Here is a 17,125-nt window from a genome sequence, read left to right as displayed (position 1 = left end):
ATACCATTAATTAATTATCATGCTTGATTAATTATTATCCGATTAAATTCCATTCTCGTAAAGGCCCTGTAGCAGGCGTCGGGGACTGATCTGTATGCATACTACGTTTGCGAGAACATTCGCATGATGGCGTCCGAAAGGAGCATATCTGATAGACAACTATGGGTACGTTTGCCAGAACACTATTCACAATTTTTACATCATTATCGATATATAGTCACACAACTAATACACATGCGTATTGATCTCCTTCTTAACAGTTCAAACAGGTGCGGGAGCAGCTCCTACCAACGGAGTGCATACTAGCACTTCAAAAGGAAATAGCAGGATTTTTGCTCGACCAGGTCATAGATCCCAAAGGAGAATACCAATACCCGCTACTGCCCCCATGAACCACTCCCAATTGTCATCGTGCTCCGAAGGCACCAAGGCAACATGTAGGAGAAATTGTATATATACCTAATTGTATATATATATATATATACATGTGTATGTGTGAATAATGGTGGTTGTGAGACATTCGATGATATATATGCATAACGTGTACAATATGTAGTACCGTAAAATACCAGAAAACGAAAAAGAATTAAATGGAAAACACAAAATTAAAGAAAAAGAAATCATGAATCCAAAACCCCCAAACATTTTAGTACTGGTTGGTGTTGCCAACCGGTACTAAAGGGCTCCCCGCCCCCGGCGCTGGCTCATGCCACGTGGTGGCCCTTTAGTAGCGATTCGTGCAGAACCGGTACTAAAGGGGGGGACCTTTAGTCCCCACCCTTTAGTGTCGGTTACGGAACCGGCACTAAAGGACCTTACGAACCGGTGCTATAGCCCGGTTCTGCACTAGTGTGAGCATCACCATCTTCATGAACATGGGCCGGAGAATGAGCACCACCATCTTCATGAACTTGGACACGAGAATGAGCACCACCAGCAACATCCAATGGTTTGCCGAAGCATGAACGCCACCTCCACCACCATTGCCAAAGCCACCACCACCCCCAATGACAAACCCTCCACCCCCTCCACCACCTCCAAATCCAACACCACTACCGGCCATAAGATTTTGAAGCTCTGTCTTTCTCCGGCACATGATCTTCATTCTTTTTCAATTCCAAAAATTATATTGTCATTGCATCCATGCCATCCGGATTCATCATCATGAACCAGTCCTCCTTGGAGGTCTTCTCGTCCTTCCTCTATTGCTCCTCTTGGGAGATTTTGCGCGCTGTGAAGGCACACCTCTTCTCCCACTTCCCCTCCTTGTGCTTCTCTTTCTTCTCGGGCATGGCCACTTTAGCGTCCGAATATTTCGGTAACATGGTCTCTTTCATCTTCGCCATCCCACAATTTGATCTCTCAAAGTGGTTTCCTCGACCGTCCTCTTCACTCTTGCTTTCTCCTTCTTGTTTTCATATAGTTTGCCCTTGTTTCTTCATACTCTTGGTGCATCATCATTCACATCTTCCAATTTTACGGAGGCACCTCTCTTTGGGGGAGCTTCATTGTCCCTCACCCTCTACTTCTCACTATCCTGGAGAAAGCGCCAATAATGCCCACGGATTTCTTGAAATCACATGCATATGGGGGCAAGTGTGAGCTCAAATTCTTCATATCAACTCAGCCAAAGCCAAGAAGATGAAGAAATACTCACATAATCATCAATATTAATTCCACTTGGAGGTGCACTCCACACTTGCTCCAAGCACCCACTCCAACGGACACAAGTTTTGTTGATGATGTCCCGATGGCCTTGAAGTGATTTCAAGGTCCGGCTGGAAGGGGACAACATAATTTGGTGGTATTTATCCTCAATCGTGCCAATAATTTCCATAGCTTTGATCCTTTCTGACCACAGTGTCAAGTGAGACACTCTCCCATGCTTGAATCAAACACACATCATTCGTCTCCATGTAGTTGTCGGTCCTCCCCACCCTAACATTGTAGTTCGCCTCCTCGATCACTCGCACTTCATCACCACCGTCATTTGCTTGATCCACCTCCATCTCGACCTCCACGTGAGGCGCATCGAAATCGTCCAATGGGGCACTCAAATCCACCTCACTCTTAGCCAACATTTCGGTATATGTGGAGAGCACACTTTGGCGGAAAAAAATAACGGCCAAAGCTTAACAAGAGTTCCACACAGGTGAAGCAAAGATCACCGGAGCAAATCAAGCGAAAGGAAAAAAATTTGTACCTCCAAGTCGTTTCATCGAACACATGGTAGGCGTGATGTCATTGTGAATGGGGAGGCTGTTGCCGGCCGGAGGCGGAGGAGGAGCCCGACCTCTTGATGTGATCACCTGCTTCCTCGGGGGCTTTGCCCAGTCACCGACTGGGCCGGTAGAGGTGGTCTTCCTCATCCCGCCGGTGACCTTGTCGGGAGGAACCGGAGTGGGGCCAAAAGAGGGTGGTGTCTCACCGGCTGCACCCACTAGGACAAGGTGGTTCCCCTACAGCTTCCTCTTCATGGCGTCGGGAGGAGGTTTTGCAGCAGCGTCGGCGTTAATAGCCGAGGGAAGCGTGGGCATATGGAGCAGTGGTATTGGAAGTGGTGGCGCATGATATGGAGCACCCGACGGCTGCGGGTACTCCATCCGGTCGGTTTCCAGCGCCGCGAGGCCTGACGGCGAGATCGGAGGCAATATTGGTGGCGGCATGTTGGAAATATGCCCTAGAGGCAATAATATTGTATTATTATATTTCCATGTTTATAATTAAGAGTTTATATTCTATGCTATAACTACTGTGATTTTTGAATATACGATTCAGTGGAAAACTCATACGCACGTATGGAATAATAAACGGTAAAATATGATTCCTGGTCTCGTTTCTAAGACTAGCTCAAGTGTTGTTGATGATCATGTTTTTGGATCTTAATATATCATTAAATATAACGATAGTCTTAATAAAATATGATCACTCATGGCTGGGTGCTTTCTCACCAGAGAGGAGAGGGGGGAGGAGAGACCCCGTGTGTTGGGGATATTACCACTAGGTATAAACCGGCTTACTTGGGCCGGGTTAACTTCATTAGTGGTGTAAACAGATGAAGGCCCAAGGCCTGTAGACGGTTAGAACATATAGCCGTAAACCGGCTACATGTATGGCTTGTATTGTAAGTAAGGAATAGAAAGATAGCAACCGGAGTACGAGTGTGATCCGGTTAGGACTCCGTGAACCGACGGGCGCCACCCGTGTATATAAGGGGGCGACCCGGTGGCGGTTCAAGAGAGACAACGACAACTCGAGCCTAGGCGAAGCTTGTTTGCTCCCTAGCCATCGAGATCATATCAATTCCACCACAACTAGACGTAGGCTGTTACCTTCATCGAAGGGGCCGAACTAGTATAAAACCCTCGTGTCTTTGTGTCCGCTTTAACCCCTTCAAGTAAACCCGTAGCGATGGCTCCACGACTAAGTCCTTTTGCTAGGACACCTGCCGTGACAAATCCACGACAGTTGGCGCCCACCGGTTCGTTCTGCCACCTTTGCCGGGCCAGGAATCACATCCGCTCTAGGAGTGCCTTGCTTGATCCCTGCTTTACGTAATGTGCGCCTGCCAAAAGATTTCAAGGGTCCACACAAGGTGCCGAATTATACCGCCGATTTACCCCCTGAAGCATGGATAGAGAGTTATGAGATGGCCATGGAAATGCTGGACGTAGATGAGGCCGCATGTGCAAAATATTTCACCATGATGCTTAAGGGCATGGCTCGTACTTGGTTAAAGAGCCTACCGCCCAATTCTATCAGCTCATGGGCCCAGTTGCGGGCCCGATTTATACAGAATTTCAAGGACACATGTAAGCAGCCCAAGTCCATAGTAGACCTGGCGGCTTGTGTCCAGGAGGAAGGAGAATCAACGACCCATTGGGTGCGCCGTGTTTCGGAAATTTTGCACTCATCTGGCAGAATTAATGCTGACTCTGCGGTCTTAACTCTGGAAGGCAACTGCCGGTTTGAGCCTCTAAAATTGAAATTGGGACGCATGAAGCGGTTCTGTAATGACATGGGAACCCTCATGGCTGCTTTAGTGAAGTATGCCGATTCGGACAGTACCAAGGATCCCGAGCTTAATGATGATGAAGCAGGGAAGGGAAAGAAGAATAGCAACTCCAAACAGCAGCAGAACAAGCTAGCGGGTCATGGAAACGGAGGCAAGCGCAAAGCGGACGGCAGCGTGGACTTTGTGGCCAACACTAACACACAGGACAGGGGGCAGCGGTGCAGAGGTAAACCGGCAAATCGTAACAGGGCTCCCAATCCTAATGCAAGCCGTTTGAACTATTTGTTGAATCAGCCTTGCCCAAAGCACGGGACGAAGGAGGCACCGGCTAACCATCTTTGGAAAGATTGCTATATCATGCAGGAGTTCAAGAACTCTAATGTTTTCCGGTATGATCACGGATCAGGTGGCAGTTCAGGATCCGGTTTCAGCGGGCCGGATCATGATGGGGTTTCCGGTTCAGGTCATAATCAGGGCGGTCACAACCACCAGAATAATCAGAACAGCCAGCAGCAGCAGCAGCAGTCAGGCTATCAGAGCCAGCCAAAGCAATTGAGCAATGGGCAATACCATGTCTTCACAACGGGCTTGGATAAGCGCAACCGAAACTCCACAAGCGAGCGGTGAATTCTGTTGAACCGGCCTTACCGCGTTACTTACGCTGGTCAGAGCATCCCATCATGTGGAGCAGAGAAGATCACCCGCCCCGGGTTGATAATCTGGGCAGTTAGCATTAGTGGTGGACCCTCAGGTGGGGGGTTATAAATTCACCAAGGTACTCATGGATGGAGGAAGCAGTATTAACATACTATATTATGAGACATTCAGGTGCATGGGACTAACAGACAAGGATCTCAGACCGTCGAATACGGTATTCCATGGTGTTGTGCCAGGCAAATCTGCGTATCCTGTTGGTAAAATAGCTCTAGATGTGGTTTTTGGAGACGAGCACGACTCCCGGTCGGAAAAATTGAGCTTCGAAGTGGTGAAGATCCAAAGCCCGTATCACGCCTTGTTTGGGTGACCGGCTTATGCCAAGTTCATGGCGCGGCCTTGTTATATCTACTTACAGCTCAAGATGCCGGGTTACAAAGGGACGATAACGGTTCATGGGAACCGTAGGATCGCTTTGGAATGTGAAGAGGGTGATGCGGCTTACGCAGAGTCGGTCTGTGCCACGGAAGAGTTGAAGTATTATAAGGACAATGTTGATCCGGCGGATATGACCCATTTAAAGAAGCCAACTACAGAGCAGGATTCAGATCTAAAGTTCAAATCGGCGGCTGAGACCAAGCTTGTTGACTTCGTGCCTGGCGATTCATCCAAGCAGTTCACTATCAGTGCCAACCTGGATCCCAAATAGGAAAGCGCGCTCATCGAGTTCATCCGTGAGAATCGGGACATTTTTGCATGGAAGCCGTCTGACATGCCAGGTGTACCGAGGGAACTCGCTGAGCACACTCTTAATGTGGATCCTAAGTATAAACCGGTGAAACAGTTCCTCCACCGGTTTAATGAAGAAAGACGCAAAGCCATTGGAGAGGAAGTGGCCAGGCTTTTAGCAGCTGGTTTTATTATTGAGGTGTTCCATCCAGAGTGGCTTGCTAATCCGGTGCTGGTTCTTAAGAAAAACGGCACTTGGCGTATGTGTGTGGATTACACAGATCTTAACAAAGCCTGTCCGGCAGACCCTTTTGCCCTCCCCCGTATTGATCAGATCATTGATGCCACGGCGGGTTGTGAGCGTTTGAGTTTTTTGGATGCATACTTTGGATATCATCAGACCAGGAGAAAACAACATTCATCACTCCCTTTGGAGCCTTCTGCTATGTATCTATGCCCTTCGAGCTCAAGAGTGCCCAAGCCACCTATCAACGGTGTGTACAGAATTGCCTGCATGAGCAGATCGGCCGCAATGTGCACGCATATGTGGATGATATTGTAGTAAAATCAAGGCAGAAGGAGACACTGGTGGATGATTTGAAGGAGACCTTTGACAACTTGCGAGCTTACAGGATGATGCTTAATCCGGCCAAGTGTGTTTTTGGTGTTCCAGCAGGTAAGTTACTGGGTTTTTTGGTGTCTAACAGAGGAATTGAGGCTAATCCGGAGAAGATTACGACTATTACATCTCTAGCTAAACCGGAGTGTATCAACGATGTTCAGCGTTTGGCGGGCCGAATCACTGCGCTGAGCCGGTTTATCAGCCGCCTCGGGGAGAGGGCTATCCCTTTATACCAAATGCTGAGGAAGACAGACAATTTCGTTTGGAGTCCAGCTGCTGACGAGGCATTTGAGGACCTGAAGCGACAGTTAGCCAATCCGCCTGTCCTTGCAGCTCCGGTCGACAAGGAGCCACTATTATTATACGTAGCGGCTAATGCTCGGGCAATTAGCGTGGCTATTGTGGTGGAGCGCAAAGAGGCATGCAAGGAATATCCGGTTTAGCAGCCGGTTTATTATATCAGTGAGGTGCTGATTGAATCCAAGCAAAGGTATCCGCATTGGCAGAAGCTGGTCTATGGTGTTTTTATGGCCAGTCGGAAGTTGAAGCAGTATTTTCAAGGGCACCCCATCACAGTGGTCAGTTCAGCTCCCTTGGGTGATATTATACAGAATCGCGAGGCGACTGGCCGGATTGCCTAGTGGGCTATAGAGCTGGGGCCGCACGGACTGAAGTACGTGCCTCGGACGGCAGTGAAGTCTCAAGCACTTGTTGATTTCATCAATGATTGGACGGAATTATAGGCACCAGAGGAGAAGCCGGATCACACATATTGGACTATTCATTTTGACGGATCCAGGCAATTGGAAGGCTCGGGGGCTGGAGTCGTATTAACTTCCCCGCGAGGTGATAAGTTTTGTTATGTTCTCCGCTTAATGTTCCCTTGTACTAATAATGCAGCTGAGTATGAAGCCTTGCTCCATGGTCTGCGGATGGCTAAAGAAATGAATTTAAGCCGGGTTAAGTGTTTTGGTGACTCGGACTTAGTGGCTCAATAGGTGTCCGGCACTTGGGACTCTAAAGACCCGCTCATGGCTGCATATCGCCGGGAAGTGGATAATATTGCAGGTTGTTTCAAGGGTTATCAAGTGGATCATGTGGACCGTCGGAAGAATGAAGCGGCGGATGCTTTAAGCCGGTTGGGCTCCCAGCGTAAACCGGTTCCGCCTAACGTCTTTTTGGATGTGTTGCACAATCCGTCAGTCAAGCTCCCAGGTGAAGCGGATTTGGCTATTCCTGATCCGGAGTCCCAATTGGTGGCAGCCCTGCGTGTTATTCCGGATTGGACAGTTCCTTATCTTGCGTACATGACAAGGGGGGAGTTGCCAGAGGATGAGGTTCTGGCCAGGCAGATAGTCCGGCGATCCAAGTCTATGACGATTGTCAATGGTGAATTACATCATTGCAGTGTATCAGGGGCGTTTCAACGTTGTGTTTCTCCTGAGGAAGGCTGTGAAATCTTAAGAGAAATCCATGAAGGGGATTGTGGGCACCACGCCGGTTCAAAGTCTCTGGTTGCAAAGGCGTTTCGTCACGGGTTCTACTGGTTGACAGCACATGCTGACGCGGAGGACTTGGTTAAACGGTGTGATGGATGTCAGAAATTTTCAAGGCGTGCTCATGTGCCGGCTCAGGAATTGAGGATGATCCCAATAACATGGCCGTTTGCAACTTGGGGGCTAGACATGGTTGGACCTTTTAAAAGATCCAAGGATAAGAAAACTCACCTTTTGGTGGCAGTTGATAAATTTACCAAGTGGGTTGAAGCGGAGCCTGTCAGCAAGTGTGATGCAGCAACAGCGCTACAGTTCATCAAGAAGGTGATTTTCTGGTTTGGTTTTCCACACAGTATCATTACTGATAATGGTACCAATTTATCCAAGGGCGCTATGAAGGAGTTCTGTGAACGAGAGCACATCCGACTTAATGTGTCGTCAGTGGCACACCCCCAGTCCAATGGACAGGCAGAACGAGCTAATCAGGAAATCTTGCGAGGCATCAAACCCCGGCTTTTGGTCCCATTGCAAAGAACACCAGGATGTTGGGTTGAAGAGCTACCATCTGTATTATGGAGTATCAATACTACGCCAAACCGGTCCACAGGATACACGCCATTTTTCATGGTCTATGGAGCAGAGGCAGTTCTCCCTTTGTGACATCCGGCACGATTCGCCTCGTGTGTCAGCTTATGTTGAGACAGACAATGAGACAGCACGACAGGATGCTTTGGACCTATTGGACGAGGAGCGTGATATAGCGGCTGCCCGTTCGGCGATTTACCAGCAAGATCTTCGTCGCTATCACAGTCGCCGAGTTAGAACCAGAACTTTTCAAGAAGGAGATTTGGTGCTTCGATTCATCCAAGATCAAACGGATATGCACAAGTTATCCCCACCTTGGGAGGGACCTTTCGTAGTCAGCAAGAATCTGCACAACGGGTCGTATTATCTGATTGATATTCGAGATCATCAAGACCGACGTACATCAGAGGAGGAGACCGGCAGACCGTGGAATATAGCTCATCTTCGGCCTTACTATACTTGAGCCATTGGCTCTATCTATGTACATATCATGACAATGTATATATTATCTTTGATATATCAAACCGGAGCCTCAGCTGAAGCGGGGTCTCTGTCTGTCTCATCATGCGAGGTTACACGGAGTGGTTCTGTTTAAAGCGGCCTCCGGTTTACCCCTTGACATTTGTTTTTATATATCACTGGGGGCCTTGGTCGTGTCCGAACCAACGAACACCCTTTGATAGGCGACAGCCACCAGATCATTTGGGGACTTGTCAAGTCTGAACCAGTCACGCCTCTTGGTCGGCCTAAGGCCACAAAATCATTTGGGGGCATGGTCGGGCCCGAGCCATTGCTACGCCTCTTGATCTGGCATATATGCCACGAGTCATTTGGGGACCTGGCTGACTTGAATCATTGTCACTCCTATTGGGGGCCTTGATCCTGTCCGACCATGGTAATGCCATCTGAACAACTCAGTATAACATATCTTTGCAAATGGTTTTTATTATTACTTTTGCTTCCATGTTGTTTTCATGGTTTGTTCGTTTTTTTGTTGTTTTTGTTGGATTTTCTTTATATCAACAAGTATATTTTTTTCGGGTCAGCCAATGATTTCTGATCCCCCTTCTAATCCGGAGGATTCCGCCCGGTTTACCTTTTCCCTGTTAATATCATGGAGTAACCGGGGGGCTCGTATTAAGTCAGTACGGTTTGTACGGGGGCTACTTTCTCCCTTTTCGACGGTAATGGTTTATAAAAACCACCGCTTCAGGCTCGGATAAGCCACCCTTATACCCAAACATGTTCAAATTTTTCTGATTGCAGGAAATATGGGTTAAAATTTTTTCAAGCAAAAGCTTCAGTACTTATGCACGAAGGCATATTCCAGGCAGAAGTTTTAATTATCCTATTACAAGGCAGCATGGTGCCCAGACAAAATCATTGTTTTTGTGGAAGGATGTTGCAAATAGCTCTTCAAACCGGCTTCCGGTTCAAGCCTGCTCCTCATCCTCCGCCGCTTCAGCTTCCTCGTCCCTACCCATTGGCTGGAAATCAACAGTGGTCCAGTCGATTCCCATTAAAGCTTGGAAAACAGCCTCTTCATGGATCAGGGAAGACGGTTCAATATCAGGGGCTTAAGTGTGCTTACGGATTGGAGGAATCAGATTCTCCGCTTCAACAGTTGGGGCAGGCACTCGCTTGTTGTGATTATTATATTGCGCTTGATAATGTGTCAAATCTGCCTCTTCAGCTAGCTGGCAAGCCAAAGGGCGCACTGCATGGTTTATGGCCCTTAAATCTTCTTCGTTGAACTCAAAGCCATCTTCTTTCAGACTGGGATAGCCTTGAGCTGCTTCCACAGGATCAAAGTCGGGCACCCATGCCTTTGCCCGGATTAAGGCATTGATGGCTCCGGTTCGGGCAGCGGATTTTTTCAGCTCTTCAAACCGGGCTGGAAGCATTGACAGCTTGCTAAGGGTGTCCTGGATTAAAGAGGGCGCCGGGTTGTTGTGAGAAGCTGTGGTGATGATCCGTTGGGCTCCGGTATACAATTGTTCTATCAAGGTGTAGGCAGCTTTCAATTTCTTCCGCACGTCATTTCCTAAGTGCCCAATACGTGTGCCTACAACAAGATTGGAATGGTCTTAAACCGGGTTTTTACGATACAACAGATTCAAATTCATCACAGAAGTTACAAGGAACTTACCAAAGATTGCAGCAGTCATGGAGTGTATTTGCCGCTGTACGGCCATCAGTTCATCCACCACCGGTTTAAGGGCTGCTTCAGCATTTTTTGCTCTTTTGGTTAAACCGGCCTTCTCAGTGGCCCAGTCAGACCGCTCTTTCTTGAAATTTTCTTTCAGCCGTTCAGCAGTGCTCAAAGCGCTGGTTAATTCTTGCTTGGCCTTATCTGTTTCAGCTTGCTGGGTCTTCAGGGCCTCCTGCAAATCGGCAATCCGGTCCTCCTTGATTTTAATCTCAGCCTGCATACAGATGGCATTTTAAAAAGTTTTACACAGGCGAGCCAAGAAATTGAAGTATCAACCACATAACAAAGTTATATGCCTGATACTTGGGGGCTAATGTACCTTCAAATTTTTGTATATTGCTCGATTACAAAGTCCCAAGCTCAATACAAGTATTCAACTTGGCACTTGGGGCCTAATGGCTCTTTGATCAAGTCATGTTCTAAGGACAGGTTTTTATTTTTAGCCCCGGTTTTGCTTATGCTAAACCGGCCTTCGTGGGTTATGCTGACGGATTTCAAAAACTATATATATATGTATATATTCAGGATCAAGTCCCGGTTTGACCAAAGTCACAAACCGGCCCTTGGGGGCTACTGGGATGAATGCAATGGCAGAAAAGAAAGATGGAATTTACCTCAAATTTATCCCTCATCATTTTGACCAGACCAACTTCATAGTCACGGCTAGTGTAAAGCCGGTTTAAATAGCCAGAGTGAAGATCTTGAGCATTCAGAGCGGCGTATGTTTCTAATTCAACATCCCATTTTCCTTTGTTCAAAGGGGAAGAATCCTATTTGATGGTATGCCTGGTAAGGGTGGCAGGATTCCCGGGTTCAGAACGGCCTACATCGGTAATCACAATGTCATCATCTTTTGACTCGCCGGTTTGGATTGGTGCGGCCGTTTTGTCAACCGGAGTTTGGGATTTTTCAATCTGGACAGAGCTGGCAGGCGGATCAGCAGACGCTGGGGTATTAATAAGACCTTCTTCAGGGATAACATCGTCTTGCAGAGGAGGATCATTGGGGATGTCTTCAGAAGTAAACATTTCACGATCCGGCGCTTGGTTATGTTCTGGGGCCACATTTTCTTCAGCTGCTCTATCCAGGCGGGCCTTCTTGCTTGGCTTCGGTTTAGCCCTGAAAGAAAAATAGAAATTAAGGAAAAGTGTAAACCATTGCGTAGTATACTGGAAGCATATGTTCGGTTTAACTTACCCAACAACTGTTTTCAAAGGTGGTAGCTGGGTGGCCGACGATTCACCAGATGATGAATGAGAAGTGACCTAATAATCGGAGTCGGATGGATTAAGAGGTTGACGGAAGAAACCCGCTTTACGATTTAAATCAATAAAAAGGTCGGAGACCTCGGAGCGGCGTTTTCGAACCGGACTGTTTGGTAAACCGGTAGAGGTGACTACCTGGCCACTGTGCCGGGTTGTGCGGAGAGCTTCGTGTTGCTGGGTCTTCATAAGAAATTGGGAATCCAGATAAGCAAGAGGATGAGAAAATTTAATTTTCCGGTTTGCCCGGCGAAATTTTGGCAAAGGCAGGATTTCTGAATCAGAAGAGAGAATGGTTACCTCAACGAAACCCGCGTTGCTGGCTTCAGCGTCATCCTGGCAAGCATTATCATCAATAAGGCGTGTAAAAAGCAAGCCAAGTGAATCAAGTTCTACCTGAAGATCCGGATTACCCACATCATCGTCAATGGCTGGGTTAGATGAAGCGGTGGTTCTTCTCTTATGAGCTGGTTTCTTGATAACCTTGGTCTTGGGCCGGGTTGGCCGTCCTGCCTTCTCCGTTTTGTCTTGAGGAAGTTTCTTGCTCCAAAACGGATTATCACCCTGGATCAGCAGTAATTAAACATTGAACGTATAAAATAGTAAACCGGTTCAACAATAAAGCAATTAAAATATTACCGCTGGCGGTTTGTTGGTGGTGCAGTAAGGAAGCAGACCGGTTTGAGCACAGAGGTGCTCCGGTTCATTCAGCATCTTTTTCACAGATTTTGTGACTTCGTCCTCAGGAAGTTGGATTTTAGTGTGTCGGAGTGGGTCATCGACACTATCAGTATACTCACACATCAAATTTGGGCGCCGGCTTAGAGGCAAAATGCTCCATGATATCCAGCAGCATGCAAGGTCTATTCCTATTAAACCATTGGCCATGAAGGCCCGGAGCTTGGACAGTTGAGGAGCATATTTAATTCTCTCCTTGGCGCTTAGCCTTTGTGGAAAAGGGTGAGTGTTGCTGAGCCATTCCGGACGGAAGCCAGGCAGAGGATTTTCATTGGCAGGAGATGTATCCTTGCAATAAAACCAAGTTACGTTCCATTCTTTGGGGTGCGTATGGAGTTTGACGTGAGGGTAGGTGATTTCTTTCCTCTTCTGAATGGCCATACCGCCTAGTTCGGTATTAGGGCCGTCAGTGAATTCAGTACGACGGTTCAGATGAAAGAGATCCCTAAATAACTCGACTGAAGGCTCCTCTTGAAGATATGCCTCAGAAAGTACTTGAAAATGACAAAGATTGGTGACAGAGTTGGGGCCGATATCCTGTGGACGGAGTTGAAAGTTGGCTAACACATCCCGATAGAATTTGGAGCCGGGTGGTTTGAAGCCCCGGGCCATATGATCTGTGAAGACCACGACCTCTCCTTCCTGGGGCGTAGGAGGGCATTCATCTCCAGGAACCCTCCAATGAATCGTGTTTTTGCTATCCAAAGCGCCAATCAGGACTAGATCGGTCAGCTGTGATTCTGTGACACAGGAGGGAACCCAGTTGCACTCGTACACTTGTTTGGCCATGACGAGATCTACAAGAAATAAGTGATCCGGTTCATGAACATGCCGGATGAAACGGTGTTGATCTAATTACGGTAAACCGGAGGCAGTACTCATAAACCGGTCTTCTACAACGCAGCGTCAGATGGATTCTGGCGGTTCAACCAGGGGACTAATGACATATATACCGGTCTATCAATTTTTTCTCTATGGTGAAGTTAAACCGCCTGGCCTAAGCATCAGAAGCAATTGAAACTATGGATAACTGGTTATGCAGAAACAAGTTTCACAAAATTATGTTACAGCCGCGGATCTACAACAAGCTCATAAAAACAGGAAATATTTCGAAGACTAAGGCGGAAACAGAAGTGAACCATCGAGCAGGTATGTGCAGGAGATTTATGAGCTTTGATGAGAAAAAGCAAGCGGATACTAAAGGGATCGCTATTAAGCACAGCAACAGTTCACAGATGCATTCAAGGACAGAGAACAGCCATGAACGCGCAATGAACATAGCAAGAACATGGAACCCTAAGAACAGATCTATGTTAAGAAGGAGAGAGGACTTGCCGGGAACGGAGAAGATGCGGGAAGACGCCGCAACACTCTGGTACGTTCAGGTTGATGCAGCGGCCCGAGACGAGGCGGAGGTCGACGATGGTGGCGGAGCTGCAAGGCCGGCGACGTGAGGAAGAAGAAGAAGAAGGGACGAAGGGGAAGAGAAAGGAAATGACCCTTCGGTTTTATTTATAAGGCAGCCGAGCTAGGTCAAACGCGCGAATCCAGGAGCTGTCATTAAGAGGGCGTTATGAATTTCATGATGACGTCATGCCGGTTTACAGCAATTAAAAATAATGACGACATGGAGATTTGCCAATTAACAGAAGATATCCAAGACGCAAGATGGTGTGAAGGATTGACATGAACCAGTTCAAATCAATCTGGGGCCTAATGTTGGGGATATTACCACTAGGTATAAACCGGCTTACTTGGGCCGGGTTAACTTCATTAGTGGTGTAAACAGATGAAGGCCCAAGGCCTATAGACGGTTAGAACATATAGCCGTAAACCGGCTGCATGTATGGCTTGTATTGTAAGTAAGGAATAGAAAGATAGCAACCGGAGTACGAGTATGATCCGGTTAGGACTCCGTGAACCGACGGGCGCCACCCGTGTATATAAGGGGGCGACCCGGTGGCGGTTCAAGAGAGACAACGACAACTCGAGCCTAGGCGAAGCTTGTTTGCTCCCTAGCCATCGAGATCATATCAATTCCACCACAACTAGACGTAGGCTGTTACCTTCATCGAAGGGGCCGAACTAGTATAAAACCCTCGTGTCTTTGTGTCCGCTTTAACCCCTTCAAGTAAACCCGTAGCGATGGCTCCACGACTAAGTCCTTTTGCTAGGACACCTGCCGTGACAAATCCACGACACCGTGTGTTCTTTCAGAGATGCACAAGTTGCCTGCCCCTAGACGCCGTCATGCCGCAACGGCTTTGTTGGCCAGTGATGGACAACGACGGCATGTTAGGACCACACTAGGATCTACTATAGAATCAAGGAATTTGTGTCTGAGAATTGTAGTGTCTCTCTCTTCAGATCCCCTTTTGTATTGATAAGTGTATGAACTATAAGAGTATAATAGAAGCCATCGAGGCAATCTTCTGGAATGGAATAGAATGAGCACGATAGCCACACCCCAGATGTATTTATAGGGACAGTCGTTTCACTAGAAAGATAGTGAAGGTAAACAGTAACTACTGGAATTAGTAAGGTAAATGATCTAATGGCCCGCGACGAAGCTCAGGTGAGGAGCGGTCCTGGTCATTGGTTTTTGACAAAGTGTTATCTGAACTTCAACAGTTAACTGAATATAATCTACATCTTTGTGCCTGACATTGCCCCCTTCTTGAGTTATGATGAGTCCTCACGTCGTTTTTGTTGCGTCCCGCCATGCTTGGGTGGTTGTTTTGAAGAATTCTGGGAAAGAATACTTGATAAAATTTGCGTCTTCCCATGTAGCCTCTTCCGCCAACATGTTTTGCCATTGAATCAACCACTTGGAGATTGTTGCGTGGAATTTTCCTGACTTGGAGTACTATGTCAGTCCCATCTTGATTATTCAATAACTGTTAACCATTGGTAGTGTTGGACTGGGAATTGCCTTGGTGCCTATGTGCTTTTAAGCTGACTGACATGAAAGACGGGGTGGATCTACATGTGTTGAGGAAATTGTAGCTTGTATATACAGTTTCCCACTTTTTGAATGATGAAAAACAGACCATAGTACTTGTTCTGAAGCTTAAGAGCACCTCTGAACCCAAAGGCGGCCAATCTGTAAGTGGCCATTTTCAGATAAATCATATCTCCCACTTGGAAAGTTCTCTCCACTCTCTTGAGATCTGCATATCTCTTCATTCTGTTTTGAGATTTGCACAAGTTTTCCTTCAAGTGATCCAGCATTTGTTGTTTGGAAGAAAGAAAATCTTGTGCCTCCACATCATCAGGGCCGGGGATTGACAATTCTGAGATTAGTGGTGGAGGGAAACTATAGAATGCTTGGAATGGGGACATTTTCAGAGCAGTATGATAAGTAGAATTATACCAGCATTCAGCTAGGGAAAGCCAGGATAACCACTTCTAAGGTTGATTAGTAGTCATACACCTCAAATATGTTTCCAGACACTGATTAACTCTCTATTTGGCCATCAGTTTGAGGGTGGTAAGCTATAATGTACCTCAATTCCACTTTTAATGCAGCAAAGATATCTTTCCACAGTTTACTTGTGAAAATCCTATCTCTGTCAGATATAATCAACTTGGGAGGACCATGTAATTTAATTATATTGTCCACAAATACATGTGCCACTTAAAGAACTGAGTAGGGGTGGGACAAGGGAACAAAGTGACTGTCACTACTGCAGGATGCTGCTAACGTGACACTACGATCAGAGACCTTTTCACGAAACTGTGTGCGATGCATTAATCACAAACGGGAATGTAAAAAATCATCAAAAAAGGTGAAAACGTTTGCAATGAAGGATGCATCAAACACGGTTCAGATTTTAGTTGCGTGTGCGATCCGGGGCATATGGTTCAGTCCAATGAACTGTTTTTGATGAGGTGGGGTAGCCTGATGAAGGCGTGTGCGATATAGAGCATACGGTTCACTCGGATGAACTATTTGTGATTAGGAAACACAAAAGAAACGGGCAGCCAGATGAAGGTGTGTGCGATATATAGCATACGGTTCACTCGGATGAACTGTTTGTGATTAGGCAACACAAAAGAAACAGTTAGCCAGATCAAGGTGTGTGTGATTGAGGGCATACGCTTCAGAAGGATTAACTGTTTGCGATTAGGCAACTGAACAGAAATGGGTAAGCCAGATCAATGTGTCTGCGATTGATGGCATACACTTCACATGGATGAACCGTTTGCGATTAGCCACAACAAACTGAAATAGTTAGATAGATCAACGTGTGTGCCCTAGATGGGCACCCATTCTAATTAAAAGAAGCATGCGCGATGGTAATAACGAGCGCGCACGGTTGTTGGAACAAGACGTGTGGTCACATTGCCTATTGCGGTGCACCCTCTAGTGCAAACGCCACGTATGCGGCCGAGAAGGCGTACGTGCCCACGTTACGCCTTTCGGGAATAGTGCCACACTTATAACTATCAGTAAATTTTGAGCATGCGTCCCATCACAATTTTTTTAGAAGAACAGGGAGGCCGCGTCCCGTCACATTCCAAATTGCAAACCTGTTCACACCGATCAAAACCTAAACGGTTTCCCCTTAGGAGCGTATTACTACGCGGTTATAAATACTACTGCTCCAAGATGACTGCACATTCCTCCTCAACTCCTCATCCACAAAAAGTAAAAAACAAACAAGTCATTCATCATCGTTCCCTTGTGTCCGCCATGGCCAACGTGAGTTCTAGCCGGAGATTGCCACTGATACGTCTCGAACGTATCTATAATTTTTGATTGCTTCATGCTATATTATATACTGTTTAGAATGATTATTGGGCTTTATT

Source organism: Triticum dicoccoides, chromosome 6B (assembly GCF_002162155.2).
Source record: "Triticum dicoccoides isolate Atlit2015 ecotype Zavitan chromosome 6B, WEW_v2.0, whole genome shotgun sequence".
Taxonomy (NCBI): domain Eukaryota; kingdom Viridiplantae; phylum Streptophyta; class Magnoliopsida; order Poales; family Poaceae; genus Triticum; species Triticum dicoccoides.
Note: the sequence above shows the minus strand (reverse complement) of the source record.